This window comes from Xenopus laevis, chromosome 9_10L, assembly GCF_017654675.1.
Source record: "Xenopus laevis strain J_2021 chromosome 9_10L, Xenopus_laevis_v10.1, whole genome shotgun sequence".
NCBI classification, from domain to species: Eukaryota; Metazoa; Chordata; class Amphibia; order Anura; family Pipidae; genus Xenopus; species Xenopus laevis.
This window is the reverse complement of record NC_054387.1, coordinates 12264220-12279825: the sequence shown is the minus strand read 5'-3', so window position 1 is coordinate 12279825 and position 15606 is coordinate 12264220. Positions and strand designations below refer to the sequence as shown.

Here is a 15606-nt window from a genome sequence, read left to right as displayed (position 1 = left end):
ACGGCTACAAAGTTATTGTTAGCATTACATTTTTGTTTTTTTATTCCTCGTCTTTCTATTCAGGCCCTCTCCTATTCATATTCCGGTCTCTTATTGAAATCAATGAATGTTTGCTAGAATAAGTTAGACCTTAGCAACCAAAGCTGCTGAATAAAAATCTAAATAACTAAAAAAAAAATTGGTTTTCATTTTTTTTTTATTATTTGTGGTTTTTGAGTTATTTAGCTTTTTATTCAGCAGCTCTGCAGTCTGCAATTTCAGCAAACTGATCGCTAGGGGCCAAGTTATGATAGCAACCATGCATTTATGTGAATAAGAGGCTGGAATATGACTAAGGGAAGGCGTGAATATAAAGAGAAGTAATAAAACGTAACAGTAAAAATACATTTGTAGCCGTACAGAGCTTTTGTTTTTTTTAGATGGGGGTCAGTGACCCACATTTGAAAGCTGGAAAGAGTCAGAAGAAGTCAAAAGAATTGTCTATTCTATAACATACTAAATGTTAACTTTAACATGGAACTAGTAATTGTATGAAATCATTAAAAAGAGATTAAAGAGTGAATGGTGCTCTGGGGTCAGTTGTGGAGCAGGAAATCAATATCAATAACAATTACTAGAATGTATTCTGGTTTTAACGCAATTCTGTTTAGTAATTTGGTTCTGGAAATGAGTTAAGATACATAGTAAAAGGGTGCATTATTATGCAAAGTGTCACCTTTGTGTTCTTAAGAAATCAAGGTGTCGACAACAGAGAAACATGTGAACAACTGAGCAAGATGCTAATGTGAAGGCAGCAGCTGTGACAGCAGGAAAGGTGGAGACAGTAGAACAAGGTGGAGGGCAAGATGGAGACTGCAGGGCAAGATTGAGAGATGGAAACAAATTCAGGACGACGACAGTAAGGCCCTTATTTATCAAAATCTGAATTTTTTGGAGTAATTTAATTTAAAAAGTCCGAACAAACTCGAAAATACGATTGGAGCTTATTTGTTATAAAAAAAACCCGACAATTTAATCGGGGACAAATCAAGGGAAAATTGGTCTTTTTTTCCAGAATCACTTAATATTTTTGGGCTTTTTCCCTGAAAAGCCCACATTTTTTTAAATTTCTGCCCAAAAAGTGCGAAATAGACCTCGGTAGGTCTGAGATGCCCGATTTTCAGATTCGGACTTTTTCCATCCTCGGGGTAAAAATTTGGATTTTAAATTGAAAAAAACTAAAATTGTTCGAGTTTTTGGCATTTGGACTTTAATAAATAACCCCCTAATAGGATAGCCACCTGGCCGGTATTTTACCCAATGTTGAGATAACTTTTAGCATGATGTAGAGAGTGATATTCTGAGACAATTTGCAATTGGTTTTCATTTTTTATAATTTGTGGTTTTTGAGTTATTTAGCAGCTCTTCAATTGGCATCTTAAGCAATCTGGTAACTAGGGTCCTAATTACCCTAGCAACCATGCATAGATTTGAATAAGAGACTGGAATATGAATAGGAGAGGCCTGAATAGAATTAATAAAAAGAAACAATAATAATACAATTGTAGCCTTAAAGAGCATTTGTTTTTTAGAAGGGAGTCAGCGGCGCCCATTTGAAAGCTGCAAAGAGTCAGAAGAAGAAGGCAAATAAATATAAAACTATAAAAAAATAAATAATGAAAACCAATTGAAAAGTTGATTAGAATTGACCTTTCTATGACATAATAAAAGTTACTTTAAAGGTGAAGCTCCCCTTTAAAAGGGAAAAAAGATAACTATATAGGAAGGTTGGTATTTTTTTCCAGAAAAGGTGGCAACCCTACACTCTATGGGTTAGGGTAGACGGGCAGATTCGGGGAGATTTAGTCGCCTGGCGACTAATCACCTCTTCTGCGGGGCGACAATCTCCCCGAACTGCCTTTCGTCTGCCTTCCGAATGCTTGAATGAAGAATCGCCTGCGCTAATGCTTTTGCGGTGCTTAGATTTCCGAAGTCGCACGAAGTTGGAAACCCTAACACTTTATATCAGTGTTGGCAAACCTAGAGGTCTTTTCGCTGTTGTTAGAAACTCCCAACACCCACTGGCACCAAAATGCTGTTGGTGGGGGGGAGGGGTTGCTGGATGTTGAAGTTAATTCATAAACTGAAGGGCCACAGGTAGGGTTGCCACCTGGCCAGTAATTTAAAAATGACGCTTGACCCCAATGTTATTAATAGGGAAAAAATCTAAATATATAGGAAGGCTGGTATTTTTTTCCAAAAAAGGTGGCAACCCTAGCCACAGGACTGATGTTTTATAAGTAATGGTGTCCCATAAGATTTGTTTTGTACAAGTCCCATCTGGGGACGCTAAATACAACACACAAGGTTGTTGGTTTTTTAGTGTTTTTTGACTGACGTCACAGCTCTCTGCACCTTTAATAGTATGCATTTACAATGAGATCTGCCCTTGAGCAGCCATAACTGCAGTAGCTTTCATAATAATCATTTGCCTTCCAAACATTCCATTATAGTGTTGCTCCACCCGAATTTAACTGGAGTTATGGCACACAAAGTGCTGGTAGACAGGGCTCTCATTAGCATTCCCTTGTATCTCAAATTATGTTTGGGCCACTACAATGGAAGAGCTGGGGAGTACAATGGGAGAGGTTTAGGAAAACGTTACACCCTCTTAAATCAAATTTTGGTAAATACAAAACATTTATTAGAAATTATTCATAACAATCTGTGCTGTAAATAAAACTAGCACCACGGCTGGTGCATTTATAATTGGTTAGAATTAAAAGCGGAATTCACCATTCAGCTTCTTCCTATTTGCCTTCCAGTCAATCATTGAAGTCTGGTCAATAACTTATTTGGAACAACAAAATAAATTAGGTAACTACCAAAAAATAGAAAAATAAAAACCAACTACAATTTTCTTAGACTACAGTTGCCTTCATTATATTAAGATTATTTATTTTTTATTTATGAAAGGTTTATATACTAATTTGGTAACATGAACACACAATTTTGGATTTTTTTCACCACTGGCCTGCAAGAACATCACATGAGGATTTCACAGTGCCACTATATATTTTAAATCAGTTTTGGGTTGTTTTTTTATGTAAATCTGTAAATACACCCATTTATTGTACTGGGATGCAGAATATGTTGCCACTATATAAATTTGTTAGTACAGGTATAGGATCCATTATCCGGAAACCCATGATCCAGAAAGATCTTAATTACGGAAAGGGCGTGTCCCATAGACTCCATTTTATCCAAATAATCCAAATTTTTAAAAATGGTTTCCTTTTTCTATGTAATAATAAAACAGTAGCTTGTACTTGACCCCAACTAAGATCAAATGAATCCTTATTGGAAGCAAAACCAGCCTACTGGCTTTATTTAATGTTTACATGATTTTCTAGTAAACTTAAGGTATGAAGATCCAAATTATGAAAAGATCTATTATCCGGAAAACCCCAGGCCCTGAGTATTCTGGATAACAGCTCCCATACCTATTATAATAACTATTATAATACACAAAAATTACCTGTAAATTATATCCTTATAAATGGTGCTTAGTGATGCCATTACTGTCACATGACTCACTGAAACTTGTGTATTATAATAAATAAAGTACCCCCTGTTGCAAAATATGAGAATATTGGAAGTCACCTTGGAGTTCCATGACCTGTATAAAAACACTCGGCCTTCAGCCTTGTGTTTTTATATAGTCATTGACCTCCTCTGTAACTTATAATATTCTTATATTTTACAAGAGGGGGTACTTTATTCACTATATTATTAATTACAGAATTCTTCACCAGGCCCGGGCCTGTTCTTTGCTGATATTCAAGTTACTGACACATGGAATATGGAGAAAATGGAGAAAATGTAAAATACATTTGCATGACAGCAAGCCACATGCACAAGAATGTACACAGCCTTTTAGCAGTCTGCCGGGTTTCATGTATTTATTAAAACACTTTCTCCCAAAATATAGGTCTCACGTAAACGGAAATATCCTCAGCTATTTGCTGTGAGACATGTGGGTGGCCTTTCCATGGGAGATCTGAAAAACAAATAGTAGTCAAACCTGTTCCATCCTGGTGTAATTGATGGATGTTATGCTATATACAACATGATATACAGTATTACCATGCAGCATGGTGGAATTTAGCATTTCTGCTGGAGTTGTGGGTTCATTTCCAACCAGGACCCAACCTGCAAGAAGTCTGTAAGGTTTCCCAACACTCCAAAAACAAACAGAATGGTTAACTGGCCTTGTGAATATGATAGGGATCTTAGATTGTTTGAATAATAATCTATTGGTGTGTAACATACCAGTGCTATATAAATAAAGTGTAACAATAATTATTCAAACAAATCTATATTTCAGCAGTGCACTTCCATTCTCAGAGTGGTGATTTGGCAACACCGATTAGCCTAACCTAATAGGATAAACAATATAATCTTTATATTAGACATTTGTATGGGACTATTGCTGGGAAACTCAGTTTAGGCTATTGCTGGGAAACTCCGTTTAGGGAAGAGACACACGCTCAGATTTCAGGGAGATTTAGTCGCCCAGCGACAAATCTCCTCTTCTTTGGGGTGACCAATCTCCCCGAACTGCCTCCCTGCCGGCTAGAATGTAAATCACCGGCAGGATGGCAAGCAGTGCTAATTTGCCTCACATGGAAATTTAGGACGACTTCGGAAAACGAGTGCCATCCCGCCGGCGATTTAGATTCTAGTCGGCTGGGAGACAGTTCAGGGAGATTAATTGCCCTGAAGACGAGACGATTTATCACCAGGCGACTAAATCTCCCTGAATCTGAGCGTGTGTCTCTGCCCTTAGGCTCACAAGACAACTTTGGGGCGACTTCGGCAATGCGAATCGATCCCGTTGGCAATTCGTATTTCAAAGTAGAAATTGTATGCACTCCCAGGCCTTCTTGTATTCAATAATCTGGTGCTCAGTCCTCTAGGGAGACGGCACTCCCCTGGGTTCACAGGAAACGAAGAATTGAGGAAACGGCACACAGAATAGGATGCAAAAGGGGATATACCCCTATGGATTTATTGTGTCAAACAGCACAACGTTTCGGGGGCAGGCCCCTTCGTCAGGTGATATATATCACCTGACGAAGGGGCCTGCCCCCGAAACGTTGTGCTGTTTGACACAATAAATCCATAGGGGTATATCCCCTTTTGCATCCTATTCTGTGTGCCGTTTCCTCAATTCTTCAATTCGTATTTCACCCAGCGGGAAAGCAGTACGGGGAGATTAGTCGACTGCAGCTTTGTCGCTGGGCGACTGATCTCCCCGTCTGCCACCACCCTTAGAATTTTAAAGGAAAACTATAACCCCCAAACAATGTAGGTCTCTATAAAAAGATATTGCATAAAACAGCTCATATGTAAAATCCTGCTTCATGTAAATAAACCATTTTCATAATCATATACTTTTCTAGTATTATGTGCCATTGGGTAATCATAAATAGAAAATTGCCATTTTAAAAAAATAAGGGCCGCCCCCTGGGATCGTAGGATTCACTGTACTCACAAACATACCAACAAACCATACATGTAAGGTCACATGAGCCAATTAACAGACAGAGTTGTGTCTTTTGCTTCCACACTTCTTCCTGTTACAGTTAGAACTGCAGTATTTCTGGTCAGGTGATCTCTGAGGCAGCACAGAGACCATCACGAAATGGTGGCTCAAGGCAAGAGATGTAAAAGAGCAATATTTACTTAAATATATATTCCAGTTTGGTAAGATTCTTTAATATGCCACTTAATATGATATGAACTATCTGTTGCTTAAGTGTTCATTTTGGGGGTATAGTTTTCCTTTAAGATAACTAGTTCAGGCACAGTATAATCTGGGCATTGTCATCGGGCATCGGATGGTGGTATCATCCTAATATTTATACAGCTTTAGAAAAATCTAATGTATGCAATAGGCAGTAGACAATGGGCCAAAGGTAATAAAGTTTTCAAGGTTTGGTTGACCTTTTAGTTAACTTTTAGTATGTAATAGAATAGCCAATTCTAAGCAACTTTTCGAGTGTTCATCGTTATGATTATTTTTTTATAGTTTTTGAATTATTTCCCTTCTTCTGACTCTTTCCAGCTTTCAAATGGGGGTCACTGACCCCATCTAAAAAATAAATGCTCTGTAAGACTACAACTATATTGTTTATAAGTGAATAATTGGCAGTTGATGCTGAGCACTTTAAATAGAAGCTTTAATGGTTGATTTCATGATTATTCAGCTGTTTTTTTCCCCAGTTGAATTAATAAAGCACATACACTTTCCTTATTGAAGAACAGAAATAGTGGGTCTATTGACAGCTCCCCTGCACGGCGTAATCATATCGTTCTCTGGAAGCAGCCATCCCATCAATGCACACCGTGACAATTTAAGAAGCGACATGTGAGTTGACTCAAGCACATTTTTTTTGAGGAAATTACACCCCCAGCTCTTGTGCAGAGTGCACACTTTGCAATGAATAGAGATAAGGAGGATCTGTTTACACCTCCCAGCCAAGAGGGAGAGAAGGGGGGGATAGAATTTTTCCTGATTTGAGTATAAAATGCCTCTCTGTCTGTGCTGAAGGGGCATTTTGTACTTTACGTTACATGATAAGGGTTAGTTCACACGAGGAGATTCGGGAAGATTTTGTCGCCTGGCGACTAATCGCCTCTTCTTCTGGGCGACAATCTCCCCGAACTGCCTCCTCGTGTCTTCCCATCCGCTACGATGAAAAGTCACCTGCGCTAAAGCACAAAGTCGCCAAAAGTTTCCTCACGAGTTAACTTCGGGCGAGTTTGGAAAATGCTGCGCTGCATTTTTCCTTATAGCGGATGGGAAGACACGAGGAGGCAGTTCGGGGAGATTGTTTGCGGCCAGCTTTATTTTGTTAGGAACTATTATACCAATGCAATGAACTAATGCACCAAAGCAATCGTTACTACTTGCCCTTGTGCATATTTGCTTTGTGCCCCAGTTTGCTGGCTGGGCTATTTTAGTGCAAGGAACAGGGATCTTTGATGCAAGGGAGCCTTGTTTCTATAATCTGCTTTGACTAGAAGGTAATCACAGGACTCCCTTTTTGTGTTTATAGGTGCTGAAATTGGTGCCATGGAAATTGATGGCATAGAAGGGTGACCATGTATGCTGACGTCACAACCCAACTGAATCAAACTCAACCTTCTGTGTGTGGAACATGTGCTTTGCTTGATGGAGCACGACAGTCCAGATCAATGCTAATATCTTATCAAAAACTGAACAACCAGTTGCGTAACTACATAGGAAGCAAACCCGGTGGCTGCAGGGGGGCCCAGGAGGTAAAGGGGCCCCATGAGGCCCTAACTAATATACAATTTCAAACAAAAACAGGTCAACCTCTAGACATTTTGGGGGCCTGAAAAATAATTAGCTTTGGGGCCTCGTAATATCTCGTTACTCCACTGTGAACGACATATTTAAAATAAATTTGTATTAGGGATGCACTGAACCCTGCTTTTATTAGGATTCAGGTGAATCTGGAATGTAGGGTTATCCAAATTCAAACTCTTCTTCTGCACAGAAGCGCGCCCCTGATGTGTAGAGGGGTTTTTTTTCCCATTTATTTGGGGTTCAGATTTGGTTCACCAGGCTCTGGAATCCTTAGAAAAACAACTTGGATTCGGCTGAATTCCAAACCGAATCCAGGATACAGTGCATCCCTATTTTATATTCCCAAACTAAATTCACAGGAGCCAACAGCAGGCCTCATCTGCCTCATCTGCTGCAGTGTATTGGACTATTATATTGAACTTTATCCCGTGGCAGGGAGGATTTAACACTGTTTAAGCACCTGGTCCGAAGGGATCTATCACGCAAGGTCAGAGCACTCCATTGTTGTGTAGGTTCAACTTTAAATTAACTTGTAGTATGATGTAGAGGGTGTTATTCTGAGACAATATTCCATTGGTTTTCATTTGTGGTTTTTGAGTTATTTCACTTTTTATTCAGGGTCCAAATGACCCTAGCAACCATGTAGTTATTTAATTAAGAACCTAGAATATAAATAGAAGAGCTTCTGAATAGAAAGATGAGTAATAAAAAGTAGCAATAACAAAACATTTTTAGCTTTACAGAGCATTTGTTTTTTTTAAATTGAGTCAGTGACCCCCATTTGAAAGCTGGGAAGAGTCAGAAGAAGAAGGCAAATAATTCAGAAACTATAAAAAAAAAAAAATCAACAACTTAACTGCCCCCAAAACTTTTTAACATTCCACATCTTAAAGGATATTTGTTATGCCTCTTTAAATCTTGTTGTATGTTTTCCTGTATGCTTAATGTATAAGCCCATTTAATACTATAAATAATATATATATAATATTATAATACTTATAATAATGTTATCAGTATTATGTTCTGACTTATCAACTGAATCATCAATATTTTGATTTCTGCTTAGGCGTGATTTTCTAAAATGGATAAACATGTGTATAAATGTAATACCCGTAGTAGTGACATGTATTTTAGAAGCGTGTTATTTTTATTGGTTACTATCCCACCAGCAAGCGGCCAGTGATGCATGCCTATATCCAGTGTTCTGCATCTCAGCAGTTCATACTGGTTAAACTTGAAGGGGGGTGGTGATGAGACAGACAGGGGGGAGAGGTACACTGTGCTCTTTGGCTAAGTAATATGAAGCCGAGAGCTTTATGGTGCACTGACCTGACAGGGTAGATTCAGGCAAAGCACTGTTATCTTAGCTCAGATCTTGCTGACAAAGTCCTAACTTGAATGGATCAGTGATCTTCACAGCAAAGTCCAGCAAAGATCTGAGACCGTTTCCCTGGAACAGCAGATTTTAACATTAACCAAGAGAAACAGAGAGGCAATCCCTAACATACTGAATTGAACACTGGGCCTGAATTAAATCATATACAGGTATGGGAAATCATTAATCCATATTATTCAAATAATCCACATTTTTAAAAATTATTAAATTTTTTCATTCTGTAATAATAAAACAGTACCTTGTATTTGACCCCTTAATCCTTATTGGAAGCCTATTGGGTGTATTTTTATATGATTTGTCAGTAGGCTTAATGTATGAAGATCCAAATTCCGAAAAGGTCCCTTATCTGGAAAAACCATGGTCCTGAGCAGGTCCCATACCTGTATATAGAATTGAGTCATAATGCACCAAGCAGCAGGGAAAGGCCTCCCCCCTCGTATTCTCGTATTCTATTGGGTTCTTTATTTTTTTATATAAAAGATTGGCTTTGGTTAACTAGGTAGAGTCTGCTCATAGCTTGCTACCTCTCTCTGTACATCATCACGCATGTGAACAACATATATTCGTCTTCGTGGTCAGTCACAATTTAGAAGGTCTAGAAGATGCGAGGGGAGTTTTAGGTGTCAGAAATGTATATATATTTAATAAAGTTGTACATACATATCTACTGTACAAAAGGAAGTGTTTAGCAGCTTATGCACTTATCTTATTGGAATCATAAACTGTAGACCCACTTTAAGAGGCCCATTGAGCTATGACATCTTACAGCAGCCTCTCTGTCATTTGTAGGGACAATTTACCCAACAGATTAGAATGACAGCCATTCAAACCCCATTGTGAAATGATGGATTCTGGGACTACAATTCCTTTTGTTTATGCAGAGAACCTGTGTACCACCCACTGTGGAAGAGGGACTTCAAGTCTCAGAATTCATCATTTCACAATGGAAAGCTGGCCATACACTATAAGATCCACTCATTTGGCGAGGTTGCTAAACGAGCATATCTCTCCCCCGATATGGGGCTTAATTCGATCGTTGGCCCTAGGACCAAACAATCCGATTACAACGGGGTGAATAAGAGCCGTCGGAGCAAGGATCGCATAAATTATCATCAAACCTGATCAATGCCCGATTTTTGGCCAGATAACAGATATTATTACTCATTATTACTCATTCAGCAGTAGTGCACAAGAATCTAGGACATAGTACAGAACTTTCATTGGACAGAAAGTTCAGAAGAACTTTCGTTAGACATCTTGACTACGTAGCACACAAACAATGCAATTTTGCAGTTTGTATAGTGTTTATGTGCTCTTTTAACATGCACCCAAAAAGGGTAGTTTCAGGTTGCAAGTAATGTAGATTCTCCTTGCCTTTCAACTGCGGGCGGAATATAGCGCAAAATCTAAAATGTGGCATTTCTGCCCCCAAAATCTGCCTGCACCAAAGCAGAGCAGGAGTGGAAACGCAGCGGGGCAGCAGATTCTCAGCCTGCGGAGAAATGCAGGGCAAGATCCGCCATCGTTTGGTCCTGGCCTTATAGATGGTACAATCTTACGTACATTGTGTTACTACAATCTTGCAAAAGAAAAAAAAAAAGTACCTCCAGAACTTCCACGTCTGTGTTTTAACGTACAGTTTCAGAATATGTGCTCTTGTGGTCTGGTGAATACACAGAATGTGTGCCTTTTCTCAGACAGGCGTGTTTACCTTACAATTCTGTAAGCTGACTCATTTACTCTCCGCATCCTAGACTTCAATGGAAAAAACATCAATATTTAGTAAATGAAAGGGGGGTTAGTCAGGCTGGCAAGGAATAACAAATTTCAGCACTAGCATGAACTAATCGTGACTAATTCTGCTTTTGGGTGACACTATAAATACATTAAATGATAGAAAACAAACCAGAAGGACCAGTTGTGTTCGACACCTAATTCCTTCAATAAAGAACACATAGTAAATCCCAGTGCTGATTAGCAATCACCACTGCTTTATACGTTTCCAGTTGAGCTACCTATTTTAAAATAAGCATTTTTGTAGTCAATGGCCTGTTTTTTTTAATTCACTTGTTAATTAAACACTTGCATTATTTAAACTCAATTAATAATTAAGCACTTACTTTAATTACTCTATACATACAAGCCCATTCATTATTATATTACTCTGTATTAAAAAAAAAAGCACTGTTGGATGAAAAAAAAGGTAGAGCTGAAATCATTCTTACATTCTTTATGGGAACCTTCCTTTCCCTGAGCAGGATATTGCAATCAGTATGAAACACGTAACAAAGGAAGTGCAAGCTGTGTGTCTGTATTTAATCTTTACTGACTTCTGTAGATGTTTATATATGTGTACTTTTTTCTGCAAACACACAACTAGGATGTCTGCACTTTAAATGTATTACAGCAGCTTACATGGCATTTTTGTATTAATGCAATAGCATTTTAGGCCCATGGGGCGTAACTTTTGGCACCCCTCCCCCAGTGATTTTGCTTTTCCTTCTTTGCTTTTTATATAGGAGAATGCCTATGCTGGCATAGTTTTATGGTATCTCTCTGTACAGTCTATGAGCCAGCTTAGAGGACTGTTCCTGCTGAATTGTACTTACTACAGGGGAGACCTATGTTGCCATAGTTTTATGGTATTTCTGCACAGGCTATGAGCAAATTTAGTGGTCTATTCATGCTGAATTGTGTTTAGTACAGGTATCACCTTTATACCACTTTTTTATTTTTTATTTTAGAAGGGTTGCCCTGTAACATTTTTACTGGCTAACAACTTTACCTACTTAGCTCTATGGGATCTCTCTGTACAGGCTATGAGCAGACTTAAAGGGATACTGTCATGGGGAAAAAAATTTTTTTTTCAAAATGAATCAGTTAATAGTGCTGCTCCAGCAGAATTCTGCACTGAAATCCATTTCTCAAATGAGCAAACAGATTTTTTTATATTAAATTTTGAAATCTGACATGGGGCTAGACATATTGTCAATTTCCCAGCTGCCCCAAGTCATGTGACTTGTGCTCTGATAAACTTCAATCACTCTTTATTGCTGTACTGCAAGTTGGAGTGATATCACCCCCTCCCTTCCCCCCCCCCCCCAGCAGCCAAACAAAAGAACAATGGGAAGGTAACCAGATAACAGCTCCCAGATAACAGCTGCCTGGTAGATCTAAGAACAACACTCAGCTGCCTGGTAGATCTAAGAACAACACTCAATAGTAAAAATCCATGTCCCACTGAGACACATTCAGTTACATTGAGAAGGAAAAACAGCAGCCTGCCAGAAAGCATTTCTCTCCTAAAGTGCAGACACAAGTCACATGACCAGGGGCAGCTGGGAAATTGACAAAATGTCTAGCCCCATGTCGGATTTCAAAATTGAATATAGAAAAATCTGTTTGCTCTTTTGAGAAATGGATTTCAGTGCAGAAGTCTGCTGGAGTAGCACTATTAACTGATGCGTTTTGAAAAAAATATGTTTTCCGATGACAGGATCCCTTTAAGGGGCTGTTCCTGCTGAATTGTGCTTAGTACAGAGGAATACCTATGCTGCCATAGTTTTATGGGATCTCTCTGTACAGACTATGAGCAAACTTAAGGGGCTGTTCCTGCTGAATTGTGCTTAGTACAGGGGAATACCTATGCTGCCATAGTTTTATGGGATCTCTCTGTACAGACTATGAGCAAACGTAGTGGCTGTTCCTGCTGTGCTTAGTACAGGGGAATACATATGCTGCCATAATGTTATTTATCTGTAAACAATATGAGCAAACTTAGTGGGTTGTTCCTGCTGCATCTATCCCTTTATAATTCAATTTCTGATTTCAACAGGGACACGCACAGGCATGGGTTGGCCTAAGTCTGTGCACTGGGCCCCCTTTAAATTCAGAATTAAATATATACTGTATATATTCATTTACTTGTGTTCCCATCCCCTTCACTTCTTGATGTTTTACTAAATATTTTATTTATTCTTCCCTGGGTACAAAATTAGGCATTGCAGGTTAAGGTGCACCAGGGCAGGAATAAGGCAGATAGTGTTTGTCCTTGTATTCTGTAGGGTGGGATTTTTTTTAAACAGTAGGGACATGCAGAAGTTTCTTTAAAGAAAGCGTTTAAACATTGGAAAGCATACAGAAGCCCTATGAAATGTCACAAACAGACTTGCAAATAGTGTTTTTGGTTTGTCATAAAACCTGTTACTAGCCAGGAATGTATAGCAGGCCAAACATTCTGTGTTTATGTGCTTCTGACTTGTGTTCCTGGCGTTAGGAGATCATTTTACAGTAGCAGTGATTTAGCTGAGTCAATAAGCTACCCTGCCTTGATCCCTTCCTCCTGCTCAGTCATTGTCCTGCCTGTTGGGTTTTTTTTTAGCCTTAATTCTTTAAATTTTTTATCAATTAACCTAGTTAAAAAATAAATAAATTCCAAGAGATTCTGTCATCTAAATATTCTTCTTTTTGTGCACCTACAATTAATGCTGGGCAGTTTTCAGTTACTAAATAAGCCGAATCATGTTGACATTTTGAATAGTCTTTTGCCTTGCAATGCTTCATATAAATCACTTTGCTAATTAACTGTGGCATGGCTCAAAATACTGCAATGATCTACACAACTGTGTTTGTTTGCTTTCCTCCCTTTGACTGCCAATAACAATGAATTCTACATTTAAGTATATAATTGAGTTCTGGCAATATGAGGTACTGGAGCTGCCCTTGCTGCCTGTAACTCAATGGACTTGTGCCTTTTTCCAACGTTATTGAAAAAAAACATAGAAATATATAGTATGGGATTCATTATCTGGAAACCCCTTGTCTAGAAAGCTCTGAATTATGGGCAGGCCATCTCCCATAGAATGCTCTTTTTAATTAAATATTTAAATTTTTAAAAATGAATTCAGTTTTCTCTGTAATCGTAAAACATTGTACTTGACCCAAACTAAGATATAATTAATCCTAATTAAAGGCAAAACAATACTATTGGGTTTAATTAATGTTTACATGATTTTTAGTAGACTGAAGGTGTGGAGATCCAAATTACAGATCCAGGAAACCACAGGTCGTGAGCATTCTGGATAACAGGTCCCATAACTGCACATATATATGTCGTTAACTTTATAGAGTACCCTTTATGGAGCACCATTTCTAATAAGCCAACATGCACAAAGTGCAGTCCATTTATTAGAGAAATTCATTTCCCAGCATTGCCAGTGGTCCTTCAACCTTGCTAGCTCAGTATGTTATTATATAACTAATAACCCACTGTATACATATTTATATTTCTAATATAGATTATTATGAAAATAATTTGCCAGGATACATTGCTTCTGACTTTTATTATGTCGAAGAGACAGATATATTATTCCGTTTGTATTTTATAGAATTACATAGACCCAATAATTTCCTATTTCCCTATAGGTAGAAGAGTATTGAGGGATCTGCTAAGCAGTTGTTTAAGTTGAAATTAAATCACTTATAAAACCTTTTGCAGGCCTAAACCTGGTCATAGATGTGCCAATATAATCGTACATAACAAAGTTTCATACAGGTATAGGATCCATTATCTGGAAACCTGTTATCCAGAAAGCTCCAAATTATGGAAAGGCTGTTTCCCATAGACTCCATTTTATCCAAATAATCACATTTTTTTAAAAAAATTATTTCCTTTTTCTCTGCAAAAATAAAACAGTAGCTTGTACTTGATCCAAACTAAGATATAATTAATCCTTATTGGAAGCAAAACCAGCCTATTGGGTTTATTTAATGTTTACATGATTTTCAAGTATGAAGCTCCAAATTACAAAACAATCCGTTATCCGGCAAACCCCAGGTCCCGAGCATTCTGGATAACAGGTCCCATACCTGTTTTATTTTAGGACCTTGTTTGGGTCTCGAAATAACTGTCCAAATAATCGTACCATGGTGTGGGTCATTTAGTCGATCGGACAGGTTAGAAAATTTCATCTTTTCATTTATTGACTGCCTGTCTGACGTATCCATGGGTGGCTGTCACTACTATTTCTGGGACATAACTTGTGAGATTGCTGTCTGTCAATTAATGGCCAGAACATTTGTTATTTTTCCTACTTTACTCCTACATTTTAAATCTGAATGGTTAGTTTTAGATGATTACATCAAAACAAACATTTGAGACCCGAAAGGAATAAAACCTGAACGTCTACAGCCGGCTTTAGGATGCCACTGAAGTCAGGGGGCAAGTTGGAAAACTTGCCTCAGACGGCAGCGCCACATTGCCAGCAGCGGCCAGGTTACCAGTAAGGTTGCCACCTGGCTGGTATTTTGCCAGGTGGCAACCCTACCCCCCGGACAAGTAAGCAGGCAAGGGAGCATTGCAGGAGCCGCCTCCGGTTGTAGTTCTAGTATCCATCTTGTCCTTCTGCCTTTATTTTGCTCTCCTATCTCCATCTTCTTGTCCTTCCACATCTTGCTCTGAATATGTTACTATTAGCGTTGCCACCTGGCTGGTATTTTACCAGCCTGGTCGGTAAAAATGATGCTTGATGCCAATGTTATTAATAGTAAAAAACGTCAAGAATTTAGGAAGGCGATATTTTTTTCCATATAAGGTGGCAACCCTAGTTACCAGGAGTGGCAGCTGCTCCCGGTACCTTAAAGAGCCGCATTTATGGTTTTTAAACCGGAAATTCAGCTTTACAAGTGCGAGAGAGCGCAATTGCACTTTCTGCACTAGTGCTGCGGCCTCCGGTGTCGTTGTCACCTTTTCTGGAAAAAAATACCAGCCTTCCTATATATTTCTCTTTATTCCCTATTAATAACATTGGGATCAACCATCATTTTTACTGGC

At 38.5% G+C, this 15606-nt stretch overlaps 1 long non-coding RNA gene across 2 annotated transcripts; it reads left to right on the top strand.

Annotated features, from left to right (window-relative positions):
- Positions 1–288: 288 nt before the first annotated feature.
- On the top strand, positions 289–8012 carry LOC108700904. Of its 2 annotated transcripts, none has more exons than XR_001933064.2 (3): positions 289–898; positions 6268–6412; positions 7104–8012. It is a non-coding gene; the product is annotated as an uncharacterized LOC108700904 (long non-coding RNA). The 2 variants fall into 2 exon arrangements; XR_005964015.1 differs by having other exon boundaries at positions 290–898; positions 6252–6412.
- Positions 8013–15606: the final 7594 nt, after the last annotated feature.